The 15,258-nt window shown below is 39.4% G+C and overlaps 1 protein-coding gene across 2 annotated transcripts in view; it reads left to right on the forward strand.

Moving 5' to 3' along the window:
* Window positions 1-15,258, forward strand: part of lyrm4b (LYR motif containing 4) — a 113,207-nt gene that overhangs the window by 23,802 nt on the left and 74,147 nt on the right. The gene's annotated exons all lie outside the window — the stretch shown is intronic.

A 15,258-nucleotide genomic window follows, 5' to 3' on the forward strand; every position in this document is an offset into this window, starting at 1 on the left:
CTCACTTTTGGGAATAAGTAAAACTCAAAAAAGCCCATTATATATATATATATTTATAATGTATGTATAATGAGTTGATATTTATATTACAGTTATTACAATTTAAAATAACCATTTTCTATGTGCAATACATTGTGTGTAACAATATAAATGTGTTTACTGTCACTTTTGATTCATTTAATACATCCTTGCTGAATAAAATATTAATAAAAAAATCTTTCTGAGCCCAAACATATGAATGATATGTTATTGCACGTAGTTTTTTTATTTTCTTTCTTTCTTTTTATTTTAAAGATAACGGCAGTCTAGATTGCAAGACAGAAAGAGTAATGCGTGGCCTTTGTGGGCTTCCGTACTGGCGTGAACTTGCATGAACTAACGTTGGATATTTCCACAGTCCACGACTCCTCCGTTCCATGTTGATGATGTTCATGTATTTCTGATTCAGAAAGTCTCTAGCTTGATTTTTCATCTTTCAACATGTTCCTAGTAATTCAATCATACACATTCAGCTACACTTTCCATAGCAGTTGACCTCTCATCTCAGTGAAGTCTAATTATTATCATGCTGTTTAATTTAAACTCTGTCCTCTAGTGTTTAAAGAACAGCCGCCTTCAGCAAACTTCATCAGCTCCGCTGGTGTACCTAATGAAGGAGCATTGGGCTTCATCTTGTCTTTCTGCTCTTATATAATTCACTCTATCCTCCTGAGATCTGGAGGAAGTTGTCTCTAGATGCATATATATAAATATGAACACTTGCTCTGCCTCCACCTGTCCGCTGGCATGTCCCACAATTCCACTCTAATTCGGGCAAATCCATGGGGGACCATGTTTTTGGCTTTTGGCATTTGATATTTTGACATTTTTCCCCTTCCAATTAAGGTAGGGTATAAGTTTTGTTGGACTTTTGCTATTTTAAAAGGTTCTTTGTATTTTTCTCATTATTTTTGGCTAAATCCCTCAAATATAGTGGTGTGCAGTGGAGCCGATATTTGTATATGTATCTGTAACCTCAAAATGATTTGTATTTGTAAACAAAAAGTGGGCGGGGCTTTAACCACAAATTCGTAAAATTACTCGAAGACCGTTTTAAATGTAAATTTGTTTAATTTGTAGTTATCATTTAAAAAATGCCTTGCATAACCTTGTATATAATGCCTTTTATTATAATTCTAACATTTATTTACATATCTTCTAATTGTTCGGACAATCCCGATATATCTTCTAACTAAAACAATATGTTAAATAATTTCTTTTTTTTTCTTTTTTCCAGATGAACTTTGTGTGTTATGTTGTTATGTCAGGACAATAATGCACACCCCTTAAAGACGAGAAGTTGGACAAAATTGCTAAAACAACTCTTACTATGCATACAAATGCAAATCTGAACAAATCATAAAGAATATATCAATCCCTGAGAGGGAGACAGGGAAATATCATGTAGCCTATTATATTGTTCAAGGTTTAAAGCATTTAAATAGACATATCAAGCTAGTAGAAAATGTGGATGATTCAGTATATTACACCATGTCCTAACTACACGCGGCACGATAAGATCCCAGCAACTTGTCTGTCCACACCAGACGCGAGATGGGACAAATCTATCAAAAACCACAGCCAATCAGAACAGAGTGTGGGCGGGCTCTCGCGGCAAGTGTAGGTAAACCGTTTTTAAAATAGAATAATCGTACTCGTTCTCACTACTGGAGCAAGCTCGTGATTGGTTAACGTGGAGCGAATATCCGTAAAAGTTCTGATTTTTCAACTTGCCCGATTTGCGCCGTGTCATTCGCAGAATGTCTATTCGTGCCTTGCATTGACTTAAAGGGTTAGTTCATCCAAAAATGAAAATTCTGTCATTAATTACTTACTCTCATGTCGTTTGACACCCGTCAGACCTCCGTTCATCTTCAGAACACAAATGAAGATATTTTAATTGAAATCCAATGGCTCAGAAAGGCCTCCATTGGCACAATGCACTTTACACTCTCAAGACCCATAAAGGTACTAAAGACGTCGTTACAAAGTCCATCTCACTACAGTGGTTCTACAATAACTTTATGAAGCGACGAGAATAGTTTTTGTGCGAAAAAAACCCTAAATAACGACTTATATAGTGATGACCGATTTCAAAACACGGCATCATGAAGCTTCGAAGCATTATGAATCAGCGAGTCGATTCATGATTCGGATCGCGTGTCAAACCGTCAAACTGCTGACTTTGGCGATCCAAACTGCTGAATCGACTCACTGATTCATAACGCTTCGAAGCATTCGAAGCATGATGCTGTGTTTTGAAGTCGTCATCACTATATAAGTCGTTATTTAGGGTTTTTTTCGCACAAAAACTATTCTCGTCGCTTCATAAAGTTATTGTAGAACCACTGTAGTGAGATGGACTTGTAACGACGTCTTTAGTGCCTTTTATGGGTCTTGAGAGTGTAAAGTGCATTGTGCCAATGGAGGCCTTTCAGAGCCATCGGATTTCAACTAAAATATCTTCAATTGTGTTCCGAAGATGAACGGAGGTCTTACGGGTGTCGAAGAACCTGAGGGGAAGTAATTAATGACAGAATTTTCATTTTTGGGTGAACTAACCCTTTAACATGTAAATCACTCGCGCAAAACGCTTCATTCGCGTGTGAACGCACCATTAGGCCCTGTTTACACCTGGTATTAAGATGCGTTTTTTGGTCGATCGGATCACAAGTAGATGAGGGAGTCACATTCCCGTTTACACTTGTCGTCTCTTTTGTCCATTCCTGAGAAAATGTATAGGTTTTTTGAGGTCTTTCGATCTAATGGACAAAATAAGCACACTCAATTTACATATGAATGCACCGTAGACGACAGCAAAACATCAAACAATCAGCTTTCATTCCTGCAGTTTCTGCTCTGACAAGACCAACGAACCCTGTGAGTGTTTGTTACGTTTTTCATTTTCAAACCAAACTTGGGTCTCCAGCCGACAAAGTTCGACAAAGCCGACACCCGTCCTTCGGATGAGGCATTAAACCAAGGTCCTGACTCTCTGTGGTCATTAAAAATCCCATGGCACTTCTCGTAAAGAGTAGGGGTGTAACCCCGGTGTCCTGGCCAAATTCCCTCTATTGGCCCTTACCAATCATGGCCTCCTAATAATCCCCATCCATTGAATTGGCTCTATCACCCTCGCTCCTCTCCACCTTTCGTTGGTGTGTGGTGAGCGCACTGGTGGTTGAGGAGAGACCCCTGACATGAGAGTAAAGCGCTTTGGGTGTACAGTAGTACATATGAAAGCGCTATAAATGCCTCATTCATTCATACATTCCAAGTTTAAATCCTGTCTGGCTAGCGCGCCTCCTATAATGTTTACGCGTTAGTTCAGTAGACGGAGAGTGATGGTGATGATACACAGGGCAACTTTTTGAGCAATGTTACTAGGCAATGTTGCTGTCAACGGGCAACCAGGTAAGACACAGGGCCCATGACCGATCTAAAGTATCCAGATAGAAATTTGTTGCCCATTCCCAATGGGAAAGTGGCCAAGCAACATTGCTTTGTAGCATTGCCCAGCAACATTGCTCAAAAAAGTTGCCCCATGTATCATCACCTTGAGGCTGTTCGTGTGAATTCGACCACATGAGCATTTACACTACATAAGCAATCCGGTCGAATGCGTTTTCAACTACCTCTGGAAGTGCTCGAAGGTGGACAAACACAACGCGTTTTAGACCCTGTTTACACCTGTATTTAGCGTTGATAAAATCGAGTTACTAGTACTGAGACGGCAACACGCTATTTGTTTTGAGTTTACACTCGTTCACTTCACACACTCATTATAGTGTTGTGCTTTTAGAGGTTTATGTATAATATCATGCTATTCACTGGCTCGCCTGTTATCCAGAAAGCACGAGGAATGACTGTGTCTGCCGAATATTTTTCTTTTATTCTGTAGGATTCGTTATTCGTTGCGAGGCCTTTTCGTATAAGGTATTCGGCTTGGGGCACATCCCTACTCTAAAACATTTTTTTTTTTTTCTTGAATCAAGAAAACGTACAGATCTATGTTAAGAACTACACAAAAAAGGGTTGAAGGGAAGAATTGAAGGCACTGGGATAATTTGTTTCTTGTCTCGCACCAAAGACGTTGAGCTGTTCTTTGAAACCGAATCAAAGTACAGCCTTAGAGATCAGTCCATCATGCTGTCTGCATTAAGAGCTTCTGTCACCCTGACACTCTCAGCATGGGAATCAATGAAGTTAAACTTCCTAGGGAGTTAAAACAAGATCTTCAATGAAAGTTATAGACTGAGGCTCAGAAGAGCTGCTTTCACATTTTGAAATGCAAGTTGCCTTGACTAAGGCCCGACTTGTGCTTTTTGCAATGCAAGCTAGATTTCAAGCTTTTCTGAATTCCCAAAATCTAAAGAGAATCTCGCTAGGCAATGACCTGTTATGCAAAATTCACTTTTACATGGTGTTTGCACTTAAATGTGTCGGCAGTGTGTGTACTCAACCCACCCTATAAAGGTAAAAATCCACCCACTGTCCCATAAATCATAATCAGTGTCTCAGAATTAGCCGTTTGCAGTTTCTGTGCAATGTGACGTCACAACTGCTGACGAACTCTGTCCTATTAGCATAGCTCCGCCCCTCAGTGAGCTCTACACAGTCCGCCATGTTTATCTCCTCGCCAGAGCATTTAACAGCAGCATTCAAGCAAGAAATGTATTCTTATTAAAGCTACAAAAGTTATTCAGTTAAGAGCCGTGAGTGATTTTCTGCTTTTCTTTTGTTGTTTGATTCATATTAAAGGACAACTCCGGTGAAAAATAAACCTAGGGGTAATTAACACATGGTTACCGAGTAGATCGTTCTCTGGGATGCGTTTTCATGAAAATCGAATGTAAAGAGTTTTATCTCTAAAAACAGATTAGCTTATAACGCTAGTATATGGGGCATAGAATAAGTCAAATTAAATTGCTAGTTAATACCACTAACAAGGCTCAAAATAGCCTCACACTAACACGGTAGCATAATGAGGGTCCCTACATGCAAACCGAAGCATTGAGAACTTTGTAAGTGTACAAACAGTTTAATAAGAAGATACTTTATAAAGACAGTACATTACGCGTATACAGACAGGAGCCATCTTGGAAAACAGACTCGACAAGTCGAGCCACGAACGCTGTGCTAAGTGATGAACTGTGACTTGGAATCTCATATGGTCCGTTGTTTCCGGAAGAAAGCACTGAATGCAACAGAAGAAAATAAATAAATAAAAATAATTTTAAAAAAAACTGACGGCAACTGTGATTAGTGCTTCCAAAGGATACACACTAAAGAGATGGCGGATTATTCAACCGTGGCTCGACTCGTCGAGACTGTTTTCCAAGATGGCTCCTGTCTGTACACGCGTAATGTTCTGTTTTTTATAAAGTATCTTCTTATTAAACTGTTTGTACACTTACAAAGGTCTCAATGCTTCGGTTTGCATGTACCCTCATTATGCTACCGTGTTAGTGTGAGGCTATTTTGAGCCTTGTTAGTGGTATTAACTAGCGATTTAACTTTACTTATTCTATGCCCCATATACTAGCGTTATAAGCTAATCTGTTTTTAGAGATAAAACTCTTTACATTCGATTTGCATGAAAACGCATCCCAGAGAACGATCTACTCGGTAACCATGTGTTAATTACCCCTAGGTAAATTTTTCACCGGAGTTGTCCTTTAACAGCATATTTAACAGTATGTACTGTATATTTTAACTTTAATACACAGATCTAATTTACACATGCGCTTTCTTTCCATGCTGTTTACATTCACAGACTTAACCGACTGTGTTTATGTGAACCGTGTGTGTGTTTGACAGTTTAAGCGCAACTTAGTTTAATACTCTCAGGACGTGCGTCTGACATCCAGCTTTCTGTGCGTGTGCTTCGGGTGTGTGCGCTAAGAAAACCATTTATCAGAAGTTTAGACTGATATGGCTTTAAAACGCATGCAGATAATAAACTTTCATGGTGATGAGGAACTGTAATGTCACGTGAGTGTGAGCAGGATAGAGGTGATCCTCAAAATCAAACTGATGTTTTAGTTTTTGGCCGAGTATCCGAGGCATGAGCTGTAAAGGCTCCGCCCTCTTCTGGAAAGGGGGCGGGGAGCAGGAGCTCATTTGCTTTTAAAGATACATGAAAGAGAACAGCATGTTTTTCCTTTAACTCAAAAGTGGCCATTTATAACATGATATAATGAATGATCTGTGGGGTATTTTGAGCTGAAACTTCACAGACACATCCTGGGGACACTTGAGACTTATATTACATCGTGCAAGTAGACCAATCACAGCAGACTGGTTCATCTGACCAATCAGAGCAGATTAGACCAATCACAACATGTGAGATGGTGGGTTAAACCATGGAACTGATACGCAGAAGGTTGCTGGTTCGATCCCAGCGGTCTCCACCAGTGTGTCCTTGAGCAAGGCACTTTACTCCATGTTGCTCCAGGGGATTGTCCCTTTATTAAGGGCACTGTAAGTCAATGTACAACAGACTGGTTCATCTGACCAATCAGAGCAGAGTTAACCTACCACAACAGACTGGGCCATCTGACCAATCAGAGTAGACCAATCACAACAGACTGGTTCATCTGACCAATCAGAGCAGAGTAGACCAACCACAACAGACTGGGCCATCTGACCAATCAGAGCAGAGTAGACTCTCGGAACGTTGGGGTTTAGAGAAACTGAATCCTTTATGAAAACTGTGACACTGTGAGTAAAGAGCTGATGCTGCAGTGTATATTATACACTTATATGAGAAAATGTAAAGTGTTTTTAGGCCTGGGATGCATGTAAGCTTATTATAGGAGACTCCAAAACAAAATGAGGAACCTTTTAAAACCACATAACAGGGACTCTTTAAATCAGAAAACCGCTAAATAAAGGCATTTCCACTTGTATGTGCAACAAGACTGTTCACAGATGCGTGTGTGTACTCGTGTAGAGTGTGTTTGTGGTGTAAGTGATGTGTTTGTGTAGGTGTCTTCTGCATGTCTCCGTCAGTGACACTATAAGCAGCGCAACAGTCATCCAGAGACACATCACAGCATACGGGCTTCAGGCTGCGGTAGGAAGCCAGACCCACGGCACACACACACACATAACGTCCCGGTGTGTGTCGTGACACCAGCAGCATGCGTCCCTCCCTCTGCACACACCCACACTGCAGACTGCCGTGGACTTGTGTCTTCAGCTCTTCTGTGAGCGTGTTTGAGGAGAGGTGGATCCCCTCCAATCTGTGTGAGTCACTGTGCCAGTCTTGCCCTGCTCAGATGCTCTTTTGCCACACCGACTGTTTTCTGTGCGTTCTCAATCCTCCTCCTTTTTTTAGACTTTCATTTTATATGCTTTGTCCTATAAGATCAACGGAACAAAACATGTTTACATTCGTGTTTTTATGCTCATATCTATTTATTAGAGGAAACTGGAAGACGTTTTTTTAGTAAAGACATGCTGTGCGGTATGAATGCCCTCTATGGGCTGAACTGTAAGCACTTTTTCTTCCATAGCTCAGATTTGCCAATGTTTTCACTGGCCTAAGCGCACAAAAAAATGTAATAACGACTTTAAATTGTGTATACAAACCGATTAGGCATAACATTATGACCACCTTCCTAATATTGTGTTGTACCCTTTTGCTGCCAAACCAGCCCTGACCCATCTAGGCATGGACTCCACTGGACCCATGAAGGTGTGCTGTGGTATCTGGTACCAAGATGGGGCCACAGATAAGATGGGTTGTGAGGTGTGGCCAAGTCAACACCTCAAACTCGTGCTCCTCAAACCATTCCTGAAGCATTTGTGCTTTGTGGCGGCGCATTATCTGCTGAAAGAGCCACAGCCACCAGGGAATACTGTTTCCATGAACGGGTGTACATGGTCTGCAACAATGCCTAGGTAGGTGGAACATGTCAAAGTAACATCCACATGGATGGAGGACCCAAGGTTTCCCAGCAGAACATTTCCCAAAGCATCACTGCCTCCGCCGGCTTGCCTTCTTCCCATAGTGCACCTGGTGCCATGTTCCTGCTTCTAACACATTAACTTTGAGGACAAAATGTTCACTTGCAGCCTAATATATCCCACCTCAGGGCTCGCAAGATCGCTAGCCTGACGTCCCGGGGGCTAATGTGTTTTCCAGTCAGGCTACCAAAACGTATTCCCGGCACATCTTAAATAGTGAAATAAAATTCCTTTCTTGGTGTGTCTGTCTCGTGCTTTGATTTATGATGGGCAGCATATCTCCTGAATGCGACCGTGTTCCCCTCTGTCCCAAACATATATGCATATAACATGCTATATGTAGGTAGTTTACTTGATAAAAGTAACCTTAAAGTTAAGATATGCCTCTAGTTTTAATAATTTAAACGCCTCTGCATGCGGTGTACATGCTCTAATCTAATCTGTTAACATGGGCGCCGGAAAAAATAAGCGCTACTTATGCTCTGCTAACACGTGTGCAAAACAACATCAGTCATTTCAACTTTTTCAAGTTGTGTTTTTTACAGTGAGGCCTACCAGGGATTTTGCAATTTTGCGAGCACCCACTAACAGGTCCCGTGATGAAGAGATAATCAGTGTTATTCACTTCACCTGTAATTTCAGACACTCATAATGTTTTGCCTGATTGGTGCAATTATAGGTTTAAAGTGTACTTTATTTGACTATTTTAGCACTGTTTTGGGTCCTTATTTGGAAGAAATTAATACAAGGATGCATTAAATTGATCAAAAGTGACAGTAAAGACATTTAAAATGTTAAAGATTTCTGTTCTTTTGAACTTTCAATTCATCAAGGAATTCTGGAGTAATGATGCTGAAAATTCAGCTCTGATCACAGGAATAAATTACACTTTACAGTATATTACAACAGAAAACATTTCATAATATTGATGTTTTTACTTTATCACATAAATGAAGTGTGCAGAAGAGACTTCTTTCAAAATGTGCAATAATAGCTGGGAAATCTAATCTTTATGAATGTGAAGCTTGTTAAACACTGCTATACTGGGCAAAGCATTACTGATCATTTTTAGTAGCTAATTTTATGTGACCACATGTTATAAGTGTGTATTGCACTGTGCATAATGCATATACACAATCAAAAATGTAATGTTTAAAAATTGTACCCGATTTCATTGGTGGGAGCTGGAAAATGATTGAAAATCCAGCAGCCCCTCTCGCCAGGAGCCCTCTGCCCTACCACTGTTTCTAATGCATTTGACATCACTTGCTTTCAAATCCATTTACCACCTGTTAGTTTTCTCAATCTAATTGATTGTTTGCATTTTATGAGCAACAATGTTTTTTAAAGGGGTCATGAACTGGCTTTTTAATTTTTTTATACTGTTGTCTGAGGTCAATAATAATAGGCTATCTTCTGCCCTGGTTTTGAGGCTCTCTCCTGGAACGCTCTGTTTTTATGGGCGTGCCGCACTGAAGACTTGGAAGCTAACGCCCACTGCTATGATTGGATAACAGTTTTGCTTAATAATGAGTTTCGGCTCCCCGTCAGTACATGTGGGGAATTGTTTTGAAAGCTTCCAATGTGGAGAAACGGCAACCGGAATGATCCGCCCACAGGGCTCGCAAAATGTCTTTATCAAACAAACACAATGATTTATCTCTCATCCACCCGCAATTAATATGAATGTTATATTTTATTACTTGGCCCACCCGACCGGTGCATATATCCGCGAAACGTGCATCACTTACACACACACACACACACACAAGCCAAGCACGTGCATCAGCAAAACTTCACTGCAGACAAATCAGCATGTTCAAAACTTCCGCAACATAATCAGTAGATATCAAACCATCTGTAACAATGCAATACTACTATCACATATAAACACGTTTTACTCACATTAGTGTTGCACCATTCCTGTTGGATCCGATATAGAAGACACAGCATTGTGTTTTAATCTCAATCTGTCTGCAAATCCAGTCTCGACCAGTATCTTGTTTACAAACGAATCCGCGGTGAAATGAAGCGAACAAACGTGCAACTTCTTACACACATGAGCTGGATCTTCATTAAAATAAAGTTCAACCACACATTCCTAATATTAGAATCTGAAGGAAGCTTATGCAGCGGCTGTGTTCTTCCACAACCAGGCACAGCGCAATATCTTGCTATCTTCAGCATGTTTATTGCTCGGTAGAGTGATCTGTTTAGCTCCACGAGTCGGTGGGCGGGCTTGAGGCGGCGTTTCACCACACAATGACATCAAGGGTTGGCATATTCTGAGATCTCTCGTTTGCTGGACCTGTTGTCAATAAAAGCTTTTCTTTGACTAACAAGGAAGTTTTCAGCTCCAAAACTTACATGATATTCTTATATCACGATTAATTTTTATATATCTATGGCTGAATGAAAAGATGATTTCTCAATTCATGACCCCTTTAACTCTTTCCCCGCCAAACACAGAATTTTCTGTGTTTCCGTGTTTTCACTGTTATACGCTAGGGGGCGCTATTACGCATCTTATGAATGAGTGCAGAATCTCCTGATCAAAAGACAGACGAAGAAGACGCAAAAAAAACAAGCATGTACAGTGGCATGAAAAAGTATGTGAACCGCTTGCAGAATCTGTGAAAATGGGAATAATTTGAACTAAATAAGAGGGATCATACAAAATGCATGTTATTTTTTATTTAGTACTGGCCTAAATAAGATATTTTACATAAAAAATGTTTCCATATAGTCCACAAGACAAAAAAATTGCTGAATTTATTAAAATAACCCTGATAAAAAGTTTCTGAACCATTGATTCTCAGTGCTGATGTCCAAATTTGTCTTATTTTGTTTAAATATAATTGTTTATCATTTAGTACTGCCTTTCAGAAGCAAAAGAAGATACTTGCATGTTTCCCGGAAGACAAATTAAGTACAATTTACCTTGATTTTCAAATTCAGTCGGTTTTGTTTATAATAACACGATCATCAATATTAAACATCATATAAATCAAAACTGCCTAATGTTACTGAATGAAATGTCGACCCAGGACGAGCTGTAGGACTGTGAAGCTTTGGGGTGTTGATGAACTCGATCTATCTGTGTTTGATCATCGATATGAATCTGATCTGGATGTTGTCTTTGATTTTCTCAGATTTTTGTTCAAAGTGTTGCTTTTTTATGAAACTCACCCATATTTAAGAGTTGATAAAAAAGGAATGCATGAATATAGAATAAAACGGAAGCAGCAAAATGTCTGCTCTTTCTTTTGATATATGGCATACTCCGATATTCACACAACACAATATTCTATGGGCCATTACATTTTTGTGAAAATGATCAAAAACCCTGCCGGTGGCTGGTAACTTTTTTTTTTTAAGCGCTGGCGGGGAAAGAGTTAAAAGACGAAAACAACCAATTACCAGTAGAACTAAATGTATTCTTCATTGTATTCCTGGGACAGAGATTGAAGACATTTATTCACTCTCAGATTAGCTAAAGTGTGTATCTTTCACGGCTGCTTTGCTGTTTTCCAGAGCTGAACGGTGGATTCTCTTGTGGTGGTGTATTGTTGGCTATAACTCAGCCTGTTGAATGTAGAGCCAGGCCTCGCTCTGTGTGTGAGACGCCTGAACAGATTAATCCAGGGCTTTCCCGCCTTAACCTCCCATCCCCCCTCAGGTGGAATAACGGCTATATATTTACCAGGACCAAAATGAGTTTGACTTTATAGTGGTGTGTGTAAATTTCACCATGGAGAGGACAGGGCCTCCCATAAACAGCAAGAGCGACGTGTGTGTGTGTGTGTGTGTGTGTGTGTGTGTGTGTGTGTGTGTGTGTGTGTGTGTGTGTGTGTGTGTGTGTGTGTGTGTGTGTGTGTGTGGTCTCTCGCTTGTCCTCTCCTCTACCTAAGGTTAAGTTAGAATTGTGTGTTATAATGGAAAATTAAATGGAAAACAGAATGTGAACCAATCAGAGCCCACTCTGTGCTGCTCACAAACTGTGCTGCTCACAAACTCTGTAGGTTATTTACATATATAAGTTCTAAACAGCCATTTTAAAAGCATGTTGTATGGAGAATGAGTGTGTGCAGTATAAATGTAATTCAGATTTACTACATTCGCCATGTTGTCGTGATCATGTGACCTACCAGCGTCAGTTGCGTTACTTCACTGCCATTGACAAATACTATACCATGGCCTGATCCTGATGCTTCTCACCTACTGTTTTATGAATACTGTGAATTCAGACATACTCTTTTTACTTATTGTTTTTTGCCTACTATGCGGTGTGTGTGGGGGGGGGCGTTAGTATGTGATTTGGTATGCAGCTGTGGTGCTCATGTGGAAGGTACAAGTTTGAATCTGGCTTGCAACATTTCCTGATTGACACCCAACACCCCTCAACTATTCTGTCCTCTCTCTACCACATATTGAGCCCTATTTCAACCCCTTTCTTGTCACCCGCCCAGTTTGTCAAGTGGGGCATTTTGACATACCCCAAATAAAAGGGCTGCTGCTAGCAAGTCTTTCTGAATATACACATAAGAAACATATATCCAGAAAACCAATGCTTAAGAGTTTACAATTCAAGACTCAGAATTACTCCGACTGTTATTAATATGGAGATATATAGGCTCAAACATTAAAACAAAAATAAAAAAATATAAATAATTTTAAATGTATACAAATATTATGTGAATGTAGTATAACAACTTATAACCACAATTAAAGTGAAGCCACACGTGTTGTCATGCTTCATTTCAAATCTGTGGATGAAATCTCTAAAATTATGTATTTTATGAAGCATATTGTATGAATGCTATCGTTATGTTATTGTCATCTTATCCATAAAACACATACTTAAAGTCTAACTAGTCTTTCAACTGCTTAATTCATAGTCTATTGTTTTCATTCAATTAACTTTTCACACGTCTGTCATGAATTACTTAATCTTCATTATCCTTCTTTTGTTTTGGAATTGAGCTGTTATAACCTATTCAGATTCTGGATGGGCCATCAACCCCACATTCATCCCATTTTGCATTAAAACCTACTATCTAAAGTATTTTTAGCAAACAGACAAACAAGAGAAAGCATGCTTTTGGTACCCTTATGTGAAATAAAATATAGCTCCTGGCGTGACAGGTGCATTAGAGCTACAGTTAGCATCAAGCTACATAACACAATATAAAAGATTAATATTACACTTTAACTCCAAACTCCCTTTAAACAGCCAGCGAGTGTTTGTATTTAATTCCGATAGCGATATAATGTGGGTTTCAGTGATGTTAACATTTTATATGGAGCTAATCACTACAACAGACGCCCATGGGTGAACAGATGCGCGAGAGCGTTTGCTATTTAAACAACGTGGAGCTGGACGTGAAAATGAGAACTGCGTCGGGCTGAAGCTAGCAACACACTTTGCATTGCGACGGGTGTATGATGGGGCCCAATGTCATTAATAAATGCCTTTTAAAATTATATCAAATTAAAATCATTGAAATATGATAATGCCGTCCATATTAGTATGCAAGACAAGCTTTTCTATACAGTGTAAAATAATCAACACAATAGTGTCATGGTTTTCTAACAGTGCACCACAGCTGTGAGAAATCCGTCCTGAAGAGACACAAAAAATGTGACTGCTAAATTCTCTCGAGAGGCAGCGTCAACACAGTCAAGCTGTTGCTTTCTGCTCATTAATGCTTTTGACATGACATCATTTATGTTGGTCTCCATTTTGAACATGATGATGAGCAGACCTGAGTGATTTGGAGATTAGTTCAAGACTGAACTGAGAAGTGAATGGAAAGTAAACCAGATGAGCGAACTAAGATACATGAATTAATGGCCAGGTGTTTTGTTGTTGATTTCCTGGTTTCAATCAGAATTAGATTTTATTCAAAAGTGTAGTTGAAGACTTGTTTCAGCTCAAAGTATACTTCAGTCAGGCCCGGTTCCAGAATCAAATCACTGAGGGAGCTTCTGAAATTGCTGAGGGTGCTCTAGTAAAGTGCAGATAGGCTAAGCAACGGCTCCACAATATATAGCAGTGTACAGTGAGAAATGTATGATTATTTATTTACAAGTCATTTACCAATACTTGGAATTTCAAAAATATTTTGCTACAAATTGTGTATTAATCTATTAGTCTGCCTTTACATTGCTTCAATGCGTTACTAGTATTGTAACATTGAGAACCAGAAAAAAAGGTTTTGTGAATTTAGAATTTTTTTATTTTTATTGTTTGGAGCATAAAAAAAATAGGGCACCAGAACCCCTTTATTGAGAAAATTAAAAGACATGAATAGGCAAACAATGGGATTTTTTTTTTTATCCAAACTTTGTATAAAGATGATTCTCAATTTTATGAAAGATACATAATCATTTGATATACCATTTTACTTGATGCAATATGTGTGTGTAAACATGGCCATAAATGCCATGCACATTCTATAGGCAATGCATCTATATACTGTATCTAATTTGCATATTAATGTGTTGTAATGTAAAAAGAAGTGTAATAATATTTTCATAAGAATGTCTTGTATTTCATAAGAATATCCAGACTTAAAACTGTGTATGTTGTCAGAGAAATTCACTAAAAGATGTCGTCTACAGAGGCAAAACCTCTAATCTGGGGGATATTTCTGTCTCGTGCAGAGTGGCATTTATATTTAGATGTCACTTTGCTGCATGCGATTGGCCGTCAGTCCTCTTAGCAATAATAGTTTTATTAAATTAATGACTGTAGCCTCGAAAGTGAGCCAACGATCACTAAAATGCTGTTGCTTTGTTAGTTCATCGCGATCTCACAAAGTTCCTTTATAGAAAGGAAGTCGTCAACAATAAATCTCTTACTTGCGTCGTGTCTTGGCTTTGTTTGTTAGAGAGGTTTCGAGAGGTTTTGCGAGCCTGCATTAACTCAGCACTGAATAAAAAACTATTTTCAGATTCTGATACGCGTTCGAGAGATCAACGACTATCTGTGATTGGCTGCATTACTCACCGATGCAAAAGCACGCTGAAAATAGATGCATTTGACGCTCTCCAGAACTCAGACACAAATGTGCAAATCTGCCAAATCTGTTTCGCCAATATTATTACAGTATCAACTGAGGGTGCTTTTGCTTGCGTTTGAGGGTGCTTAGCACCCCTGTAGAACCGGGCCTGACTTCAGTTTTTATGTGTACACTTCGGGCCCTATCATACACCCGGAGCAATGTGACACCAGGCGGGACG

The sequence above is a fragment of the Gobio gobio genome, assembly GCF_949357685.1.
Source record: "Gobio gobio genome assembly, chromosome: 23".
Lineage (NCBI taxonomy): Eukaryota > Metazoa > Chordata > Actinopteri > Cypriniformes > Gobionidae > Gobio > Gobio gobio.